Source organism: Neolamprologus multifasciatus, chromosome 17 (assembly GCF_963576455.1).
Source record: "Neolamprologus multifasciatus chromosome 17, fNeoMul1.2, whole genome shotgun sequence".
In the NCBI taxonomy this organism is placed as follows: domain Eukaryota; kingdom Metazoa; phylum Chordata; class Actinopteri; order Cichliformes; family Cichlidae; genus Neolamprologus; species Neolamprologus multifasciatus.
Window position 1 is genome coordinate 33,409,594 of NC_140455.1, and position 22,234 is coordinate 33,431,827.

At 38.9% G+C, this 22,234-nt stretch overlaps 1 protein-coding gene across 3 annotated transcripts in view; it reads left to right on the forward strand.

Moving 5' to 3' along the window:
- The window catches only part of LOC146499711 (uncharacterized), a 163,825-nt gene that overhangs the window by 87,672 nt on the left and 53,919 nt on the right, over positions 1–22,234 (forward strand). The window lies entirely within an intron of this gene.

The window sequence follows — 22,234 nt, forward strand, 5'->3', positions numbered from 1 at the left end:
TCAAAATGAGGACATAACTAATGCTGCACTGCTAGCCAATATTATGCTCATTAATGAGTTTGACTTTTGTCACACCTGTTGTAAGTGTTCCCTTAATAAAGGCCAGGGGTAAACCAAACCGATTCCTCAACAGGATAAGAAGACGTATGTGTGAATAATAAGCTGCATTCATTTTTTTCAATTCCAGCCTTGGTGATGTAGTCATATTTGCTGGGTATAAGGAGGCATGGTTAGAACTATATCAGCAGTCAAACTATTATAAAGCCTAGTGAAAGTGCAATTTTCGGAGCTCTGCAGGTGTTTTTCTCCAAAGTCCCTTTCTTTTCCTTAGAGTTTTTTTAACTTCATGTTTTCCATCAATCCATCCATCCATCCATCCATCCATCCATAACTCTAACCCAAACCTAACTGTCATAGGGCTATTGTCAGGGTATTCTAGCAGAAAACCACACCAAATGCCATTGCTGTCAGCTAAGAAATGGAAACTGAAACTACAATTCACACAGGCTCACCAAAATTGGACAGCAGAAGATTGCAAAACATGCTGCCTGGTCTGGTTTCTGCCCCAGCAGTTGGATTGCAGCGCCAAAATTGGTGGAAACAACGTGAAAGCATGGATCAGTGCCACGGACTGGTGGTGGTAGAATAATGGTGTGGGGGAAAACTTCTTGCCATACTGTGGACTCTTTAGTACCAAACGAGCATAATTTCAATACCACAGCTGGTTGGCAGGTTCAAAATCAGGAACCTGTGCTAACCACCAGACCATCAGTTCACCCTCTATCAAGACGCATTCACTTTTAACTTGTTTAAAATGAATCATAAAATCAAATTAGAGTATAAAATATTCTAAAAAATGTTGTTTTTTAAAAATGTAACTTCCAGATTGATCAATATCCCTTCTACTTCATTTACTCCAATAGTGTCCTTCTTCATTCACACCCTTTGGACATCTGCTTATATTACCTAAAAGACCCTTTAGAACGACCAATTTGTGGTCACATGAATTTTGTAGGTGCCAACCCACACACACGTCACAACTGATTGGTTGCTATTTCAGCGATTTAAACGTCCTATTTTATATATTACTGTCCGTAAATCAGTCTGGGCAAAAGAATAAGTTAAGTTACTTATGAGAATGAACCTGTAGAGTTGAAGTGCTGTTGCAATGTTATGCAAGGTGGATATTTGAAGACAGGTACTGTTATAATAAAAAAAGAAGAGGAAATGAAATGAAATGGAGAGAAGCCATTTGGAAAAGGCAAGCTGGCTGTGATAATAAGGGAACAGCAAGAAACAAGAATGGTGTTTGATGCAGGTCAAGTACTCTGCAGGCAGGGGATTAAGGAACTTGTAATCCTCAGCCTTTTAACCAACATATGTGCAAAGTAAATGACATCCAAGGTTTTATTTTTTAAGATATCATTATTTTGTATCTTTTGAGGGGCATTTGCATATATCAGGTGCAGGTTCGAGTATCTGAAGTTATCGGTTGACTCATTGATTATCTTCTATAAAATTTGTTTTTGACCAAAACAATTAAAAACTAGAAACTATTAAACAAATTCTGTAAATAAATTCATATATATATGGTTTGTGGTTTTTTTTTATGCAGCTTACAGCTCCATATTGACCACTGCCATATTTTTGAGCTATGGTTTCGGAGGAGTATTCATCTCAGTAATAGCTAGCTTAACAGTGGCCACAGTAATTAGCAGCAAACAGCTAACCTTAACTTTGCCTAGGTGTACCTGCTAGCTTGTTAATTCAGTCGTCATTTCTGGGTTCGAACACTTCTTCACTTCCCAAAATCAAACAATCTCCAAGCATTACTGATAGTAAAAAATGATCTGATTTTTTTCAGCACCACATTTAACATCCAGAGATCCACAAAAATAAATAAATAAATAAAACAAATCTACAAGTGAATAGTTTGCAGAAAGTTAGAAAGCTAGGTTCCATCTAATCATGATATATCATGCTCTGACAAAAGTATTTTTCAAAAACAAAAACCAACAAATTGCTATAATTTTGGACTTACAGAAAAAATAAAAACAAAGTAGCAATGATGTTTCGAAGGTTTATGAATCTGGCCTAGCTGATGGCTAGCTACAGAGCTATGGTTGGGCTAATATAAACACATTAGGACAAGGAAGGTGTAGGATGAGAGTTGTTCTCAATAACAGTTCATAATATTATAGGAAGAAGATGCAGAAAATGGGCTAATCATTAATATCATTATGTATGGATGGGATTACGTGCAATATAAAAGAAGATACAAAGCACTGCAGCTCGTTAATTACAGCAAAAGATACTTGGACCTGAAAACAGAGGGGATGAATCGTCACTTAACAAGTACGTTACACTGAAAGTCCAGTCCTACAAGTGAAAGCTATAGATTTTAGATAACTTCTAAATTTAAAAACCTCTGTGCAGTTTCTGAATGTAGTCTTACAGTTACCGTGTATTTCTCATCTTTTGGTGGAAGCAAACCACACGTTGACATGAACCATCACTGGTAATGAATCAAATATAATAACATCGCCACAAATACTCCCACTACTGTCACTGTCTAACACGTTATATTACTATGATACTAATATAACACATACTTGATGCTAATAATACCTAGCAATTAAATGCATTTTTTAAATTCCACCTATCCAGCCATTTTCTTCCATGTTAAATTCCTCTTAGCCTTTTTACAGGATACCCTTTCCTGTTGATTGAAATATGATTCCAGCTTTTTAAAAATCTCTATTTTAATATTTTAATTAGATATTTACTGAGAGAATCTGACGAAACTGGATTGTTAGAAAATGTTAGAAAAGCAGGGTCACCCTGACCCATCTTGACTCGAAAAACATGATGGGAAATAAGCATAATCTTTTCAAGTGATATAATAGGAAGGGAAATGTGACAGCAGCCGCTCATTATAACCTTAAAGTCTTTGAGTTGTAGGGGCTGTGCCTCGGGTCTCATCTTTGGATTGGCAAGTAATATATTTAATAACATCCATGGGGGATCTTATTATCTCTTTGGGGTTCTAGATTGTAGATTTGAATTGCAAAAGGTAATTTAAATAACAATTCCACTGTAAAACGTAATGAGGCATGTTAAGTTGTGTGATTTAGCCAGATCTAGGGTAAATGACACACCTTGGTGGTTTAAAAAAACATGATAGAAGACTGTCATTCAACTTAAAGATGATGGATTCTTCAGATTTTGTAACTCTTCATTAGTTCCCCATTTTTCAACTAAGATAACTTTTGAAGGCTACCTTCTGTTTAATGTGTTTTCAGCATGAATGCTGAACAATATAATGATGCTTTATCAGTCCAAGTGTAATCATGGTTAAATCATTTTTCTTGCCTCCCGTTCTGCAATGAGCATGACATCTGCGATCTTTTTCAGTTAGAACAATAGATTTTAAGGATGGACATCGTTAGCACACTGCAAAGTTGGGTGTGGATGAAAAGAATGACACACAGACAGTCTTCTTAAGTGTGATCAAATATTTGCTTGCTTCCTCTTGCGACACTGTTTCTTTTGTATCATTGCCCGGAGGTTACTTGTGATCAGATTTGTTTTGCATAAATGTGTAACAACAACGTTGCATCCTTGATTTCTCAGTATGAATGCTGCCTCCGTCTCCACTAATAACGGCGTGCCTCTTATAAACACTCACTAATATTTTAAATATGTAAAACAGCTCCTGTCTTATTTATTGGCTGTCTCTGTAAAGCATGTTTTCATCTCATATCACGGGTGATATTAATGTGCAAAATAACATCGATTAACATTGATTTTGATTAAAGACAGTTGGCACGCATGCACACACACACACACACACACACTCAAGTATGATTAGGACTTGATTACAAATAAGAAAAAAACTTATAAAGCCATGTACGTCATAAAGTTAGAAGTGGATGCAAATGTTAATACCCTTAGATTGAACAGGGCGGATTTAAGGCTCCATAAACCTGTATGGTCCTTTTGTGGCTGCTGTGGTTTATTGGATAATACTACATGTCAAAGCAACATGGAGCTGATGGAGCAACACCTCTGTGATGGGCTCTCCAAAATGCTGCAGCAAGAGTACTGACAGGGACTAGAAGGAGAGAGCATATTTCTCCTGTTTTGGCTTCCCTTCATTGGCTTCCTGTTAAATCCAGAATTGAATTCAAAATCCTGCTCCTCACATACAAGGTCTTAAATAATCAGGCCCCATCTTATCTTAATGACCTTGTAGTACCATATCACCCTATTAGAGCACTTCGCTCCCGCTCTGCAGGCCTACTTGTTGTTCCTAGAGTATTTAAAAGTAGAATGGGAGGGAGAGCCTTCAGTTTTCAGGCCCCTCTTCTGTGGAACCAGCTTCCAGTTTGGATTCAGGAGACAGACACTATCTCTACTTTTAAGATTAGGCTTAAAACCTTCCTTTTTGCTAAAGCATATAGTTAGGGCTGGACCAGGTGACCCTGAATCCTCCCTTAGTTATGCTGCAATAGATGTAGGCTGCCGGGGGATTCCCATGATGCATTGAGTTTTTCCTTTCCAGTCACCTTTCTCACTCACTATGTATTAACAGACCTCTCTGTATTGAATCGTATCTGTTATTAATCTCTGTCTCTCTTCCACAGCATGTCTTTATCCTGTCTTCCTTCTCTCACCCCAACCGGTCGCAGCAGATGACCGCCCCTCCCTGAGCCTGGTTCTGCCGGAGGTTTCTTCCTGTTAAAAGGGAGTTTTTCCTTCCCACTGTCGCCAAAGTGCTTGCTCATAGGGGGTCATATGATTGTTGGGCTTTTCTCTGTATCTATGAAGCGCCTTGAGGCGACATTTGTTGTGATTTGGCGCTATATAAATAAAATTGAATTGAATTGAATTGAATAGAAAAAATTGCATTTAATATGTAGCATTTAGCTACAGTAGTAAGACTCAGTAAGACATGTCTGGGCCTGTGCTAGTTCCTCATTGTGTGGTGGCACAATGTTAATAATTTACATATGAAATCTAACATCCACTGTTAGTCTTTGGTCCAAATTCTTTTTTTTTTTCTTTTTTTTTTCCATCACCCCCCCTTTTTTTATACTTATTTAGGTGTGAAAGGATAATAAAAAATAGAGCTGATAAACTACTCCAAATCTTTTTAGCCACACTGGGTTGCAAGCTGGATCTATTATTCCCTCTGTTATCAGTTAGGATGTTAATTTTGGCTAATGCATAACAGACCCAAACAAAAAATATTTATACCTGGATGCTAAGGAAGCCGGGGTACATCCAATGTCCGGTGTAACATGTGACAAAGTAATGCATGGCTGTAATCACATTGTATTTAAAATTACTAATTACATTAAAGTTACAACTCGCATTCATTGAACACCAGGGCTTTGAATATGATACTGATTCAAATAAACAAATAAAACAACAGATTTTTTTTTTCATTGGTGATCATTATTTCTGAATGGTCCGATTGATCATGAGACACCTAATGCAAAAATTTGACCTAAAAGAATTTTATCTAATGATGATTTGACATTTTGGGAACACATTTGCTTTTTTTTATTGCATTATTAGGTTTTTATGTTTGTTTGTTTTTACCTTTATTTATGCAGATTTGTTCTCCTCTGACTAGTAACTACATTATGGAAGCTGTAAAAAATAAAAAACAAATAAACACAGGTAAAGACTTTTTTTTCTCCAACCTTAGACATGTTTTTGTCATAATATGAAGCTATTAGGAAATTATAAAGGGATTCATTTTATCTTTAGACAGCTAAACCAACAGGTTCACCGCCGGCCTGAATCAAGGAGAAGTTATTAATCATTTTACGAGTTTTATAATAATAACCATGGTTATTATTATAAAACTAAGGCAAAGATCAAAACCTCTTATGGTGTAAACAGCAATAACAGAAAAGTGGTTTAAAACAAAAAAACCTAAACTTACCAACTGGAGAAACAAACCTGAACCTATTTATGAATCTTTCCTGGTGGGTCATTCACATGATCAAAAAAACAGTTTGTGCGTATTTATTTTTATATTAAATATTTATGGCTTTTACATATTCAAAGTAACCATGGTGCTTTAAATGCATCGCAGTAAATCACGGCAAGTGTAGCTGAAACCCTATCAAAGAAATATGTTTTCATAGAAGAGGCAGATGTTATCATGTTTATGTGCTTTCAAAAAGCAGTAGGCTTCAGTAGGTGTGCGATATAAAAAGCTTATGCCAGCTCTCTCAAAGTCGGACTCGGTGTTGAAAGTCAAAAATCCCACCCACAATGTATGTTGCTGCATGCAGGCAGGCACTTTAGCAGCAGACTGACTCCAAGGGCAGGACAAGATGGAAAACATTTCTCAGATTATTAAAGAGATGCTGTTTCATATTTTCCTTAAACGCTGTTGGCGTCTGTAAAGCCAACATATATTTAAACAGCTATGTTGAAATATAAATAAAAACCAAATTAATAGCCGAGTTGTGCGGGAAAAATGATATTCTGTTATTGGAAAGTCTTTTATTTACAGGCCTTTATTTAAGGAATGTTGGCTCAAAGTACCAAAGCTTCCTTTTCTATAGACAGGTCAGACTTTATCAAAGATTTTTTATACTCAAAGTATTTTATTCAAGGCTCATAGGGCCTTATTTAGTTGTATTTTTTTCTGGCATGCTCGAAATAAATTGTGCAGTAAAGGTTGTAAATTGTTGCCGGGCATACCGTGGAGATAATATATGAGCTACTAATTTCAATTCTTGTAATTTACTAATGATCGTTGATAAAAAATAATTTTTTATTATCATTGTTTATTCCCCAGTACTCTAAGTTTTTAATATTCATATTTTTTTATTTTATTTTTGGCTTTCTGACTCTATTGCATAAATAGTTTTCTGCCATCCCATGCAATTGGGTCAAAGAGCAATGAAGTAACATAAAAGCAAAAACAACGTGGAATGAAAAGCAACCAACAAACAAAACCTTCTCCATTATAAAAAAATGTTACGTGTAGTTTCACAAAAATGATGAAAAATGTGCAAAGAGATTAAAATTGCACATTGTTAAGAAGTTATTCTTTTCTACCACACCTTAATTTCAGATTGCATTAAAAGAAATGGTGTGAAATACCACATTAGAAGACATTTTTGAGTGTAAGTGCATAAAGAAATTTCATGTACGGAAACTCAAAATATAAGGTGTGACTCGCAGCTTTTCACTCCTTTTTCTATGTAAGGTGTATGTTGGAGAAAAAAAGGCTAAAGTGGGCGCAGTAACTGTCTTGTATGCACGTGGGTGTACTGCATATCATTGCAGTAAGTGTTTTATTAAACACCTTTAAGCTTCTCCAAAATAAGTCTGTGCAGGAAAGTAAATTACTGTTACTAATTACTTTTTACGGTAACTTTCCCCAGCGGTGGTAAGCATGCAGTTCCAGCAGTAATTATTTCATCTGCATATGTCAGGGTTCAGCTGATGTACCGTACCTGGTAAGGATTCCATGGTGGTTATTATTGCCGGATTAATTTCGTGTCCTTTGGTGTAAAGCAGATCCATTAACACTGATTTAGAAAAGGGCTATCACGCATGTACTCACCAGTGCTCTTGGCAACTATAAGACAGTCACTACTAACTTAAAGGCACATGTAAGAGGGGCGGTGAGTGCAAGGCTGTATGTGTGGAAGGTGAAAAAGGTCAAGACACTGCGATGCTGTAACTCTTATAAGATGTGGGGGTCAGCGGCAAAGATCAGCCGGGTCAAACGTGTAATGGGAGACATTTTTCACAAGTCGCATTTCTCATCCCGATCTCAGAGGAAACGGCGAGGATGAAGAAGTGAACTGCGGGAAATGACATTTCCATGTGTGTAACCTCTTGCCTCGCCACGTCCCCTCTTGACAGGGAACGGCAGACCCTTCTCATCTCTCTTAGGCTGTCTCGTATATCACTCACAGCTCGCCGTCCCAAGAGGTGGAAGAAAGAGTGAGAGGAAGTGTGCAGGTGATGCTGGTGGACTGCTCTTCAATCTAGAAGCTACTCAACAATCAGAAACACATCTATCACGAGCCTTAAAAGTCATTTTGAGCCACCTGACACACATACACTTGTATCCCTGGTTTGTAATGTGGATGTACTGTAGATGTCTGCCACTGAGCTGTCTTGAACATTTTGTTTTAGAAAAAAATTATATTTTTTAGCCTTTATGGTGAATCAGTCCAGGACATAGACCAAGCCGACCGAGGAGAAAAGGACAGAGAGGAGACTGCAGTATTGTTATAGTCCTGAAGCCCTGACAATCGGACCACTTGGTGGCACTAGCAGCCAAAATCACAGAGAAAAACAGGAGGCAGTGTGTCTGGGTATAACAGATAGACTTGTATAAATGTTCTTTTTCCATAACATAGCTTCAGCCGTGAATATGAATATTCTTAACAGCAGGCCTAAGACTATCAAAATAAATCAGCTGCTGTAAACATCTCATTAAAGATGAATATTTCAGTTTTTGGAGCTGCTGTGAGAGCAGTAAAGTCTGCCAGAAACACTGTGGGCAGCTTCATGTGAGGTGGGTAGTGTGGATGGGGAGCATGTGCACAACAGCATGCGCGTAAACATGCAGCAAACACACTCTTGGCATCTGATAAAGTGCCCTCGGTGTACCAGTGCTCCTTTCGCTCTCAGGCTCCTGTTCATGCTTAGGTGGCAATTACAAGTAAAAACACTTCTGAGGGCAGAGGGGGAGGCTAGTTTCGATTCAGGTCGCGCGCGAGCCTAAATGTCATTGGCCGGAGAGCAGCAGGTTAATTGAAGCCATTTTGTCGTCATGACCTGCTTAACTGAGTCCTGAAATCTGATTCGACTGACCAGTGCACACCCACTCACCCAACCACCCACAACTTCTGTATCCGTTTTCACCTTCCCGTTGTGCTGTTTAGTAATGATACAAGCGTATGCATTCACTCTTATCGAGGCTGTTATATAGGCGTTGTTGTTTATGATGCAATGTTTTTACTTTACATGCAGATTAGTAGCTGGATGAATAAAGCAAGCAGCCTAAAATTAATGAGTTAATCATTCAAAGCCCCCACACACTTAACATGTCTCTTTATCTTTTGTTCTTTTACTTCACTTGACCTTCACCGTGCAGAATGATGCATGTAAACTAACCGCACTGCACTTATAAAATGACTCCATTTGTATAGTGTGGTTCTAGAAATAGAAAAAAACGTATGCTAAACATTTATAAGTGTCGTATGTCTTATACCACCTATAGTCCTCCAACCATGATTAACTTATGAAAGTGCAATTTTTCTCATAAAACATGTATGTTATAAAATATGTAGAGTTTGTATCTGTTTAATTTTACACCGTATGAAAAAGATATGGTACCTATGGCACAGGGGCGCCATGCGAGGGGGTTGGAAAGACTACGCTATTATCACAAAAATTCTAATAAACGTGAGCACAAAAGAGAGAAAGAGAGACCCTACAATGAGTTAAAACATTAACTTGTTATTTCTTCCTCCTTAAAACAGACTATTATGGATTTCAAAATCTTATTTGTTTTCCATATGTACATATTTTCAGTGATATCAACTTTAATAGCAGGAAATTAACTTGGCACATAATTCTTTTCCTTCTCTCTTTTTTGCCATGTTTTTCAAGTAACCCAGATTTGACAACAACAACCTGGTTTGCCATCCCAATATTTTTAATGGCCTCCATATGGCCACCCCATGAAAAAATTCTGGAGGTGCCCCTGCTATGGTATAAGACAGCGGTCCCCAACCCTCGAGCCACCGACCAGTACCGGTTGGTGAGTTGTTTGGTACCAGGCCACGAAACTTGAGGCTCGGATGTGAAATTTATGGTTTTCAGGATTTTTATTGGTTTTTTAATCATTATTTCTTATTGTTTTTATATGAACTCATTTTCCCTGGGTCTTTTCCTGTGTATTATGGATGATTTTTATTTTATTTTTTTAACCGGTACTGGTTTTATTTTGTTGTGTTTATCCGCGACACCTTAAAGGCTGAAAACATTGTCAGACATAAACCAGTCCGAGGCGCAAAAAAGGTTGGGGACCACTGGTATAAGGCACATGTAAGGCTTATAAAAATTCCCCATACCTATTCTGAGTTTATGTTTTTAATTATTCTATTCCTCTTCTATATGAGTATTGATCCTTAAAAGCACTTCCCACTACAGGCGACACTGTCTAATTCATACAGTGCTTTTATTACATGCACACAGCGCTCTCACTATTTGAGTATCACACTTGAGGACACTTTTGATGTTCAGTCAGTTTTGCCCAAGGACATTTTGATGCTTGGAAGGGAAGAACTGGGAACAAACCCCTATCTGATTAGTCTACGGTATAACCTGCTCTATGTAAATCACAGCTGCTTCAATCTGAAGATGTTTATCTGTCATCAGAAATGGCTCAGAAGCAGCTGTAGACATGATGTGGAAACATGATGGACTTCAGTAAGTAAAAGGGTCCATAGACTGAACATAAAGGATGGATGTAGGTACTGGGACATCAGACTCCACATCATGAATTAGCAGTAATGAGCTATTGTTAAGTATGTCATTTTTTGCAGAAATGATTGAAACTTAAGTTAAAAGCTAAAGCTAGCTAAGTTTTTTGGCACGCTGCATTGATAAACTGTATCTCACACACAAACAGGTACATCCTAATTATGGTAAATGGCCTGTATTTGTTTATATGTGATGTGCTTTACTAGTCCCTAAGGACCCCAAAGTGCTTTACACATCCAGTCATCCACCCATTCACACACAAATTCACACACTGGTGATGGCAAGCTACATTGTAGCCACAGCCACCCTGGGGCGCACTGACAGAGGCTGCCGGACACTGGCGCCACCGGGCCCTCTAATTAGTGCCAAGAAAAAATAAATCATAAAATACTAGACTTTCCCTCCTCGTATAGTTCCATTAAAAATGCATCAAAAGGTACCAACACCACAAACACATTCAGGACACACTGTTTAGTGACTACAATTAGTGAGGTCCAGCAGACTTTATACCCAAAGTTGGGCTTCTTAACACATGCATTTGGAAGCATGCACCAGTGGCCCCTTGAAGAAATGCAGATTGCTTTGCACATAGCTTCTTTTTTCAGTTAACGAAGTTGGCAGGTAATTATTATTATTATTGTTATATTTTTGACATGAGGAGCAGGTTTGCAACTGTCTGCAATCAATTGCAACTTTGGTGCGTCAAGATGGTGATAAAATGGCAACGAGACGAGAGTCAGCCTGCTATCAGTTTGTGACTGAATGTGAAGTTGGCAATTACATGGAAAGTGTTTGTGACAATACAACAATTCGGTGTGATAAATCAGTAAAAACTGCATATCTGCTGCTTTCTGTTCCAAAATCTGTTGCAGTCTACTCTGAATACTTTAGAAATTCATAATAGGCAGAAAGTCCCATTAACTACTTTGACGTGTTGGCAAACTGTCTGCCTTCTTCAATTTGTCTAATTTATGGAAGTCAATCACTTTCTCAAAGTAACTGAAGTCAGTCTGAGCCTGCGTAACTGACGGTGTTGCATCCTCAGTTGGTTGTTAGTCACAGGAAAGTTGTTGTATTTTACTCTACTGTGGCTATGCCATTAGTTAATCACTATTTGCATTTACTGAAGCCGTTTGTGTTTTACTTCAGCTGCAAAACCTGACAACATTGTGACCATGCCTGCTTTGAGAAATTAAACATCATTTGATGATGTAGATAGGCTCTTTTTTTTTTAATATATTAGCTTTGTAAAACAGTTTTTATGCCCTCCAAGTTAGTATAAGATGTAGCTCACTTTGTTCTGGTGATTAATCTAAAGCTGTTCCTCTTTATAAATATTAATTTTTTCATCTTTCTTTGCCAAAGCCTGAGGCACCAAGCACAGGTGTTTTGTGAATAACACGGAGGACAAGCAGCTAACTGCAGCTGAAACAGGAAGTTACGGTAATAACTGCTGTCCCTAGTGCACCCTGGGTAATAATCAGCCCTCGTTTGTCATAATAGCAGGTAAATACTCAAGCACAGTCGCAGTAGTCCTCTCAGTAGGACACTGGCAGCAGCAGTGGTCCACAACAATATTTCACTTATTTTTATTAAGTGAACAGGCATTCGGGTCGTTCTCCGAGGCCTGTTAGTGTTTACAGACACAACAGCAGAAATGAAAAGGGCAAGCCGTGGCAGCATAGCAAAACCCAGATTCAAACTCAGGTCGAAGTACAAAGGCAGTTACTCGAGCGTAGTCAAGCAGCAGGGGTCTGCATTAATTATTCAAAGGGATTTTACAGTGCTGTTTACGACCTTGCTTTTGCCGATTGCATGTTGATGAAAATAAAAATCAATGTGGACATGTTTAGTGCATCATAATTTAATAACAGAGGAAGATATTACTATGAAGAGAAATTTCTCTGCCTGTTCTCTTGTTGGCTGGTTATGAAATGTACAAAGCCAAAGCCCGAGGCAAAGTTTCTCTGTTGTGCTTTCCATCTCAGTGAAGAAACTCTGAGATAAGACAAATGGTTCAAATGACCTTTGAAAAGATCACCATCTCTCGGTTCGCCTGAAAGAGAAGGGAAAGCAAGAGGGCGAGAGGTAAGCGAGGGGGGCCTATTTCTACACGGCCAGAAATAAAAGTGGATTCCCAAACCGTGTGAGTGTGTGCCCTATTCGTCTACCCGTCTCAATGCTTTCTGCTCCATTTATAGAAGTAAGTTTATTTGTCTCGGCCGAGGGCTTAACTGAAGCAGCAAAAGCAGGAGGGGAAGGTGGGCTAAAGCTCACGTTTGTTACTCATTAACTAACAATCATGATTTATTTTTCTCCTTTCTCCATTTTAATGAAATGCTCATAAATTGCCATGTGTTGCAGAGGGTCTCTACCCTGCACAGCTAGCTCTGCTGTCCACAATGGCCTTTCATGGTGCTCATTACGATCCTGTCCGGGGAGACTGTGCATAGCTAGCTAGCTCCCACGTGTACACCTACTCCCAGCAGTCTTTCGTCTGTGTTTGACATTTCTTTAGTTATTTTCTTACAAAAGTATCATGATACCCTGACGTATGTTGAAAGTCTTGAAAGGATAAAATATCAAATAAAAACAAACGTAAAAGTTGAAGTATCTTTTTGATTATATGACTTGTATATATTTGAGCAATTTTGGCTTGTTCCTTTCTTTAGTTCACGTCATCATTATTTCAATTGCATCTTTACAAAACAGCCTCTTTAGGTAATGCCAAAGCATTTCAGTCAGGTTGAGGTCATGTCATGAATTTTGCTCTGTTTTAGTAATTTTGTTGTTGATTTACTTGTAAACTTTGGGTCATTGTCTCCCCTGAGCTTAGGCAATGACTTGCTGCCCTAAATGTCATCTATAAGAGTTCTCTGTACAATTTTGAATTTATTATTCCTCCAGTTAACAGCCTGACACCATGATGCTCCCTCCACCATGCTTCACGGGAGCTTCAAGTCTTTTCCCCCCACCAAAGCATTGCGCACTTTTCGACTTGGTTTTATTTGTAAAAGGAACATTTTGTGTGTTGTCAAATACACAAGTGGTCTTTTGTAACAATTAAATAGAGATTTCTACAAGTGTTTTGTTATCTTGGTGGGATCTTTGCAAGGAGCACAGCAGTAAAAGGTTCCTCAGTTTTAATTTCAGCAGTTTGCTTTATTAGGAATTGCTGATGCGTGCGGAAATGCCCTTTTCCAGAATTTCTGCATGTTCATAATGTTTCTGCTAAGGTTCTAGTAGTGGTGAAGGTAGTCATGGTTGGGAAGAATAGACATTGCTGTAAAGGTTTTGTTACTTTGTACCTCCAAGGTTATTATAGCCAACCGAAGCTTAACTAAAAACTGAAACTAGATATGGAAAAAAAAAACATCCATCCATCCATCCATCCATCCATTCGCTTCCGCTTATCCTTTTCAGGGTCGCGGGGGGCGCTGGAGCCTATCCCAGCTGTCATAGGGCGAGAGGCAGGGTACACCCTGGACAGGTCGCCAGTCTGTCGCAGGGCCAACACACAGGGACAGACAACCATTCACACTCACATCCATTCGCACATTCACACCTAGTGACAATTTGGATTTTCCAATTAACCTATGCCCACAAGCTGCATGTCTTTGGACGGTGGGAGGAAGCCGGAGTACCCGGAGGGAACCCACGCAAACACGGGGAGAACATGCAAACTCCACACAGAAAGACCCCGGCCTGATGTTGGAATTGAACTCAGGACCTTCTTGCTGTGCGGCAACAGTGCTAATGGTGGCACGGTGGTGCTAACCACCGTGCCACCAAAAAAATAAATAAATAAATTAAAAAAAATAAAATAAAATAAAATAAAATTTGAGTTAAAATAAAACTATTAATGAGACTTTATAAAAAGGTAAAAAATTAACTACAAAAGTATAGAAGAGAATAGAATAGCCCTTTATTGTCATTGTACATGTACAACGAAATTGTGGAATTGCTTATGAAGCCTGATTGGTAGATAAGCTCAAATGTATTGTAATGTTTTTGTTTTTTTAATTTACCACTTAAAATGTACCACATTGTAATAATAATACACTCGGCTAATGCTGAAATTAACATCAAAATTAAAACCAAACATTTTCAAATACTAAAAACTAACTAAATAGCCTACATTAATTTGTTTCTCAAAACAACACAGTAAAAAAAATTGCTTGACATTTTCGGTAACAACAGTTATTCACTTAGATTAGAAGATCAATAACAATCTAGAAAATATGAAGCTACAGCCTGCGTTTATCTGAGCGTAGCAGGGTGAGACCTGATAATCACAGCGACTGTCAAACTGACAGAAGGTAACAAAATCTACCGGCACCTTTAAAGCGCACTAATTAACATGTAGTATCTTGTTTGCAGGGGGCATGGTTTAGGGTCCAAGAATATTTCCAGCAGTTGCTTGGCAACACAACTCGAGGAAGTTTTGGCTGCTGGTTTCTCCAAATGTCAAAACTGTCCTATAATGAGTGGCAGTAAGTGCTTCAATAACGGCTTGCCGATCGTTTTATGCCCTGGGTCGTGCCTGCTAGGCTAAACACAGTCAGTCCTTCATTATTATGGTCCAACATTATCTAATATAACAAATCAGAGTTTAAGTATTATTAATGCACAGATTAGCCACATGTTTTTGTCACTGTTAATTAAATATATATTTGAAACTAATTCCATAAACTTGAAAAGAAGAAGAAATAGTTGCTTAAAATAGCGATAAACTGTAGAAATGATTCTACTGATGCTCACACTGCTGGGCAACTGCATTAGCTAAATGCTTATTTCCACTAAATGTGGTGCCACAACAGGGTGTTTCTTGGCTCACAAAATTAAGATGTAAAATGGCTTGTGCCTTCACATGATGTAACCTATTAAATTAGTTGCCGTGCTTGTGTGTGTGTGAATGTGTGTGCGGGGAATACAAAGAGGAGACGTAGCCTGGACAGCAGCATCACTTGTGTCCCAATTAGCAATGCAGGGCTTTGAATGGGTCTTTAACCTTAGCAGAGCTTAATCATGTAATTAACGAGAACGGTGAAACCGACTGCCTAATGCTACCCTCCTGCTCGAAATTTTCTCTGCAAAACATCGTCTAGACTCCGTGTTTTCAGAGACAAAGACATCATTTGTGACCTTTAAGACAAGGAGAGGGTTCGCTTCCTTGGGCATTTGTCTTTTATTTACTCGGGCGCCGTTCTAAAATAACATCTGATTGTCATTCGGTGCATGTGAGCGTACGTGTGCATGCATACGCGGCCGCGTGTGTATTTGTGCATCCGTTAACTTCCACGATGTGTGTCAGGGTGTGTATTTGCATATCATCCGCTGTCACAATTGCCCATCTAGGGTCTGTCCTAATGGCTGATTACCTACTGCTGGCATTTAAGCAGTGGCTGGAGGTGCACCTTCCCTCCTGCTTGGACACGCCGCACATCAAACTGGATGAGGAGTTGTTTACAACAGCCTCGCTTTAATTGCTCATCATATTATTGACTTAACGATAAGACATGGGAGATTGAAAGGGACATATGGATTCGGACAGTAGCCATCAAATGCTGCTCACCACGTTGTGATTTTGTATCCACGGTGACTATTAGCCAAACAAGCTGAGGCCTATTTAGCGGTAATCAGCAGAAGCACTGAGGAAGATAAAAATCAACCATGGGCATTATTTTCACTCCAGCCTTCAAGAGTGACAGGTCTATTATACAGTGCATGGAATTTATGAGATGATCATCTTTGATGGCCTGGATGTCCGCCGTTCGCTGTAATGTTTTCTATGGTAATGATGCTTCCCCTCTGCCTTGGACCACAAAACCGCCATCCGCCTTGTGACTCCATCTCTCTGCTGAAAGTGATTGTTGACGGCTCCATTAAGAGGGGGAAAATATTTTCTTCTCCCTCCACTCCACCTCCCACCCACTCAGAAGCTTTATATTCGCTCGTCAGGCGAGCTTATTTATGTCGTCTTCTTCAGCGCGGGGATGCATCAGGTTTGAACTTGTCGCTTTGATGGGGATGGGGGTGATTTGAAACGACCTTGATACAACTTCTGCACACGGGGAATGTAATGCCGCTGTGGGATCGTACAGGGAATCAAAAGCTGTGGCCTGGAACAGCGCACATTGAGTGTTGGTCATTACAGCCGCCTGATTCCAAAGCCACAAATCTCACATCCGTCAGGGCTCTAAAGCTGTCTCGTCTGTCTTACATAAAACTGTCATGTTGTGCATTCGATGTGTAGTCTTGCGGCAGCTGTATATAATGCATATTCAAATGGACTTGTTTAAAGTTGCATACAAACGGCAATCATCAATTACAACACTGGAAGTGAAGGAAAATCCTGCGTGATTGAAGCTCAATATTAGCAGCAAGAAGATTTCCTGAACTTACGATGGAATTAATCTCCTCGCCACATTACAGCTTTATTTGATTTTACATTTAGCCCTGACACCAACTAGTGCTCCATGTAACTGAGGTATATGATCATTTTTGTCTGAAGAAGAAACTGAAAAGCTGATTTGCGGGTTACTTTGGGGAGAGGCGGGGCCAGGGTTTTAATAGTTTTGCAATTTTCATTAGTTTTTATTTTTATTTAGTTTTGACTTCAGATTTTCAATTTTATATCAGTTTTAATTAGTTTTTACCAATTGTTTGCTAGTTTAGTTTAGTTTTTATTTTTTTGAAAATCCTTAGTTTCAGTTTAGTTTTGATTAGTTTCAGTTATAGTTTTAGTTGTGTTTGCAATAATTAAGTGTAACAAAATCCCAGTTTCATCATATCAGTCATTCTCTTCTGCTTATCCTTGGGTATGTTGCTATTCCAGCTACCATACTGCACCCTGGACAGGTCGCCTGTCTGTCGCAGGGCTAACATGCAGAGACAGACAACTCACATTCCCACCTATGGGTTCTCTAGATAAATAAATAAATAAATAAAGGCAGATGAACAACCATTGACACCAGGCAACTATAAAATGTATATCTTGGCCCCAATGAGACTATTAACTCTCGCAGCACTGGGTGTTCGTAATTTTGGTTCAAGTGAATTGATAAACTTTTTGAAGGTAATTGACTCACACAGTTGTGTAGATATCCCCGTCCTGTTGTCTCGGGATGCATCACGCTGCCTTGCCTGGGGTTAGCTTCTGTTTTCTGGGGATGAGGGTTGAGTGTGCTCCCTTACCTTCTCAAGGTAAGCTAGGTTAGCCTTCTTGTGTGAGCTTTTCAAGTGCACTTTAAGGTTTGTGGGATTTTTTTCCCTTTAGAAATGTCCCTCATAATTTGTCTGTTTCCACTACAAGACACTTGCTTTATCCAAAACACAGTCATATTCAAAGTAATCCCAAATTGGACTCTGGCGCTTTCTTCCGACTTTTCCTGACATGATTCTGCGCGTGGACGGAGCAGCAACACAGACGACTCGACTAACGTGGTGCCACCTGCTGGCATAATGAGACACAGCAAGAAAAAAAATCTGGAAACTAAACTTCATTTTCACCCTTGACTACTGTATGACACGCACACATCAATGAAAACTAAACACATTTTTGCTATAAATTCAGTTAACTTTAGTTAGTTTAGTGAACACTCATTATAGTTTTAGTTAGTTTTCCTTTTTTTTTTTTTTTTTTATTTCCGTTAACGAAAATGTTTTTTCACTTCTAGTTTTCGTTATTTCGTTAGTTTTCGTTAACGATAATAACCTTGGGCGGGGCAAATGAAACCATTAGACTCTGCCGTGGATCTGGATCACTTACCTAAAAGTGGAGTTGGCTTTGGTCGAAAAGGCTTTTCTTAAGTATATTAATAATTCTAATAAGCATAAAAAACAAACGTACAGATGTTTACAAGTTTATGTCAAATTAATAAAAAGTTGTTCAGAGTGATCATATTTATCCAGTGGTAATGGTGTGGTCTCTTCCAGGCCATCTGTAATTGTTTGATGAGTATAAGAACGATGTGACTCATATTTCATGGCCTTCACAGTCACCAGATACCTCTCTGTGAGATTTTGGACCAGCAGCACTCTCTCCCGCCATCATCAAAGTAAATGAGGTAATTGTCAGAACCAATAAAGGGAACTTTTTCAAATGACTCTGAAGCAGGAGCCAGACCGCAGCGCTCAGTTTTTTTAAAAAGGTTTATTTTGCAGGAGTTCAGAGAGAGTCAGGAGCTGGAAGAATCTCAGGTGAGTGTCAATTCATTGAACAGGAACGGTCTTTTGAGTCTTTTTCCTGAACAGGCGGAGGAGTGAGCTTCAGCCGACTCCGAGAATTACTGAGGGGTAAAGAGCGAAATGACGTTAGCAACGAGGCTTCACTAGGATTTGAAACTAGCGTCAGAGAGCATGTTTACCAGGACCAGTGCAAGGAAAATCTGGTGAGGAGTGTAGGCTTGAGCTCATCTTTAAAAGTACAGGAAGGAAATGAGCAGGTGTGTTGCCAGAAGATTGGGAAAACCAGCAGGTGGAGTCTAAGGTGGAGTCCAAACCAAACTCCACATGAAAGCTGACGAAAGGAAAGAGGCAAGACAGAGAGAGAAAGAGAAGAAAAACCCTGAGCAGCCTTGGACCGTGTCAGTAATAGTTTCTGCCCTATGAGTTTCAGACACTTGACTCTAGTTAGCCAGTGCCAAAGCACACCAGAGCTGTTCTAGAAGGACACGCGAGCCCTTAAAAGTACACTTCATGCTGTTTTTAGCTCATCCAGTCCAAGGAAGTGTCTGTCCATCCATCCATCTATCCCAATTTACAAAATTGGTCAGAATTTAATCAAACTTTAACACAATCACCACCAAATAGGTCTTCACCCAAATTATCCTCAAGGTTGAAGTAATCTTTTTGGTCATTTTAATGAGCTGGAAGCCATGAAATGCGATAGACTGCGAGCCAGATGAACTACTGCGTCAAAGACTCTTGGTTTCAATGATGAAACGCAATATACGATGAATAAAAGACACATGTATGTTATCCATTCATGGTATGTTTTTAGATACATGATGATTTAAGGGTTTGCATTAAAGGAGCATTTATTTGTTTCTTTTTAAAAGCACAAATTTTGTTGTGGGAGATCCATATTTTCGATGAGGTGGTGAACTGGCTAAACCAAACTCGAAAACCATCTTCCTCATCAAGAACATATACTTATTTAAAACCTGCTTCATTTCGAACTCAAGCAACAGAATAGTAAATCTGACCTCTGAAGCTCGGATCTTTTGACACCTGTTTTTCATCGTGGGAATCAGAGCAGTAATTGCTTTTGAGGGGTCCCTGATCCATTTACACTGCACTCTGCTTTCCAAAGCCGGGAACATGATTTGTATTTGACACATGTCCTCGTTTCATCTCCTTTCATGTCTGCACAGTCTTTGTGATGTGATGCTGTTTATTTGGGGTAGATGTTGCTTTTCAGTTTGGATCCTAAGGGAGGGGCGGTGGGTGATTTAAAAGACAGCATTATTTTTCATGTGATGCTTTCATCCGTGATCTACACTCTTAAACAAATACATTTTTTAAAAGTTTGCCTTCTAATATTTTCAAAAATGTATGAAACAAAAATTAAGTCAGTAAAGTAAACTTTCAAAGACACTCCACCTTAAGAGAATAATAACAGTACAAATCAATTCTGTTTCTTCCTTTGGAGGTATGGCACCCTGTTGTTTTCCAGGGTACACAAACCCTTTGTAATCATACCAAACAGTGAACCATACAGACTCACAAGAACCAGACACTATAAACACTTGAATTGCAATCCAATATCCTGTCTGTTTTTCTCCCCTTTGGATCTTGAATATGGAGGTGTGCATTCCAATTATCCTCCGCTGAAACATGAATGCAAAAGACCGAAAACAACATTTAGGGAAAAAAAAAAAGAAAGAGAATTTGTCTTTAGCTGCAGGGCATTCATTTAAACTACATTTGAGGGAAGAATTGGATAGCAAAGGGAGGAAGGAGACTCATCAAACGTGCCTGCTGTCATGCGGTGAAGGCAGGAGGGTGGCTGTCTGTGTGGCACCAGGTCACTTGCATTCACACAGCTGGGCCCTGAAATTTAGCAAACATCTTATTTTCTCATTTATTTGTGTTTGAGGTTTTTAATAAAGCCAGGAATCAGCAGTATATCTACCCTCTTCCTTTCCCAGTTTTTCAGTACTTTTTCCTGCCTCACGCTCCAGCATGATGCTGAAAATGATGCCAAACCCACGATCGTGTCCTCGGGTAAAGTGCTTTTACTTCATTTCTGAAAAGAACAAACTCCAGAACACGAATACAGAGATCGTGTGTTTACAGTTCGAAAAACATCGAACACGTGTTTCAGTCATTTTAAATCGTTATTCCATGCTCCTCGTGCGTTCTGTTATTTTTCCATAAAGGACATACAAACACACCACTATCACCCTCTTTAATACAGGTTGATTTATCCTTTCAGAGCACAAGGACGATAGCCTCCTCAGGCTGGGAATCATTTTTTCCAGCTGACGCTAATCACCAGCTAATTAATAGTTGATGTGCCAGCTTAAAAAAACACTGCTGCTATTAACCTGTACATGCTATTGATTTAGCCTTGCTTTAGGTGCTGTAGGTACTTCTGGGAAAGAGAACACCAGACCAAGCAGATGTTCTGATACTCCGGGAGATCAAACGTATGAGCATTTAGTAACAGTGAGATGAAGATGAGCACACCAGCACCATGAAGTTCACCACATGATTATACTCAGTTTACCATCTGTAATCCTCCTAATGGCTCAGTCACACCACAATAAAAAAAAATAGGACAGCAACCTCCTTGCAACTAGGAACAATTGGGTGACCAATTGACCGTGGAGGCTTCCTGTCTCCAAACAGTTGAGGTATGACTCACACTAACTGCAATCACTCTCAGACAGGTTGGTGAAGCTCTGCAAATAATTGATGTGTAATTTATAAACACAGATCGCCAACATGCTGCAATCAATAATAGTAAGTCTGCACCAATTAGCACAACCTCTTATGTTTACAATCGTGGACTTGATTCAGCTGGTTGTTTTCTGGTTGTAATCTTATATAAAAGCAAGATAGCATAGTGCCCATATCATTTTTGTAGTTCAATCACCATCCTGCAGCAAATGAGTTGCTATTTGTGGAGTTTGAGTTTCTGAATTTCTGCTCCAGATCTATGAGTTTCTGGTTGTACTCTGAATAAAAGTAGTTAATGTGACTTCCTGTTTATGTAGATGGCAAGAGAATTGCAGATTTTACCAGGTTACCAGGGATTTTGACAATGTATGGATAGCTGCTAAAGTGATCCCATTCAATCACAAACTGATGGTTTTATCGCAGTCTTTGCAAGTTGATCCCTCAAGATTTTATTAATTTTCGCCAGGTCCAATCTCGTGACTGTGGCGATCACATAGAAACGATGAAAACAATGCAGGGTTTTAATAGTTTTGCAATTTTCATTAGTTTTTATTTTTATTTAGTTTTGACTTCAGATTTTCAATTTTATATCAGTTTTAATTAGTTTTTACCAATTGTTTGCTAGTTTAGTTTAGTTTTTATTTTTTTGAAAATCCTTAGTTTCAGTTTAGTTTTGATTAGTTTCAGTTATAGTTTTAGTTGTGTTTGCAATAATTAAGTGTAACAAAATCCCAGTTTCATCATATCAGTCATTCTCTTCTGCTCATCCTTGGGTATGTTGCTATTC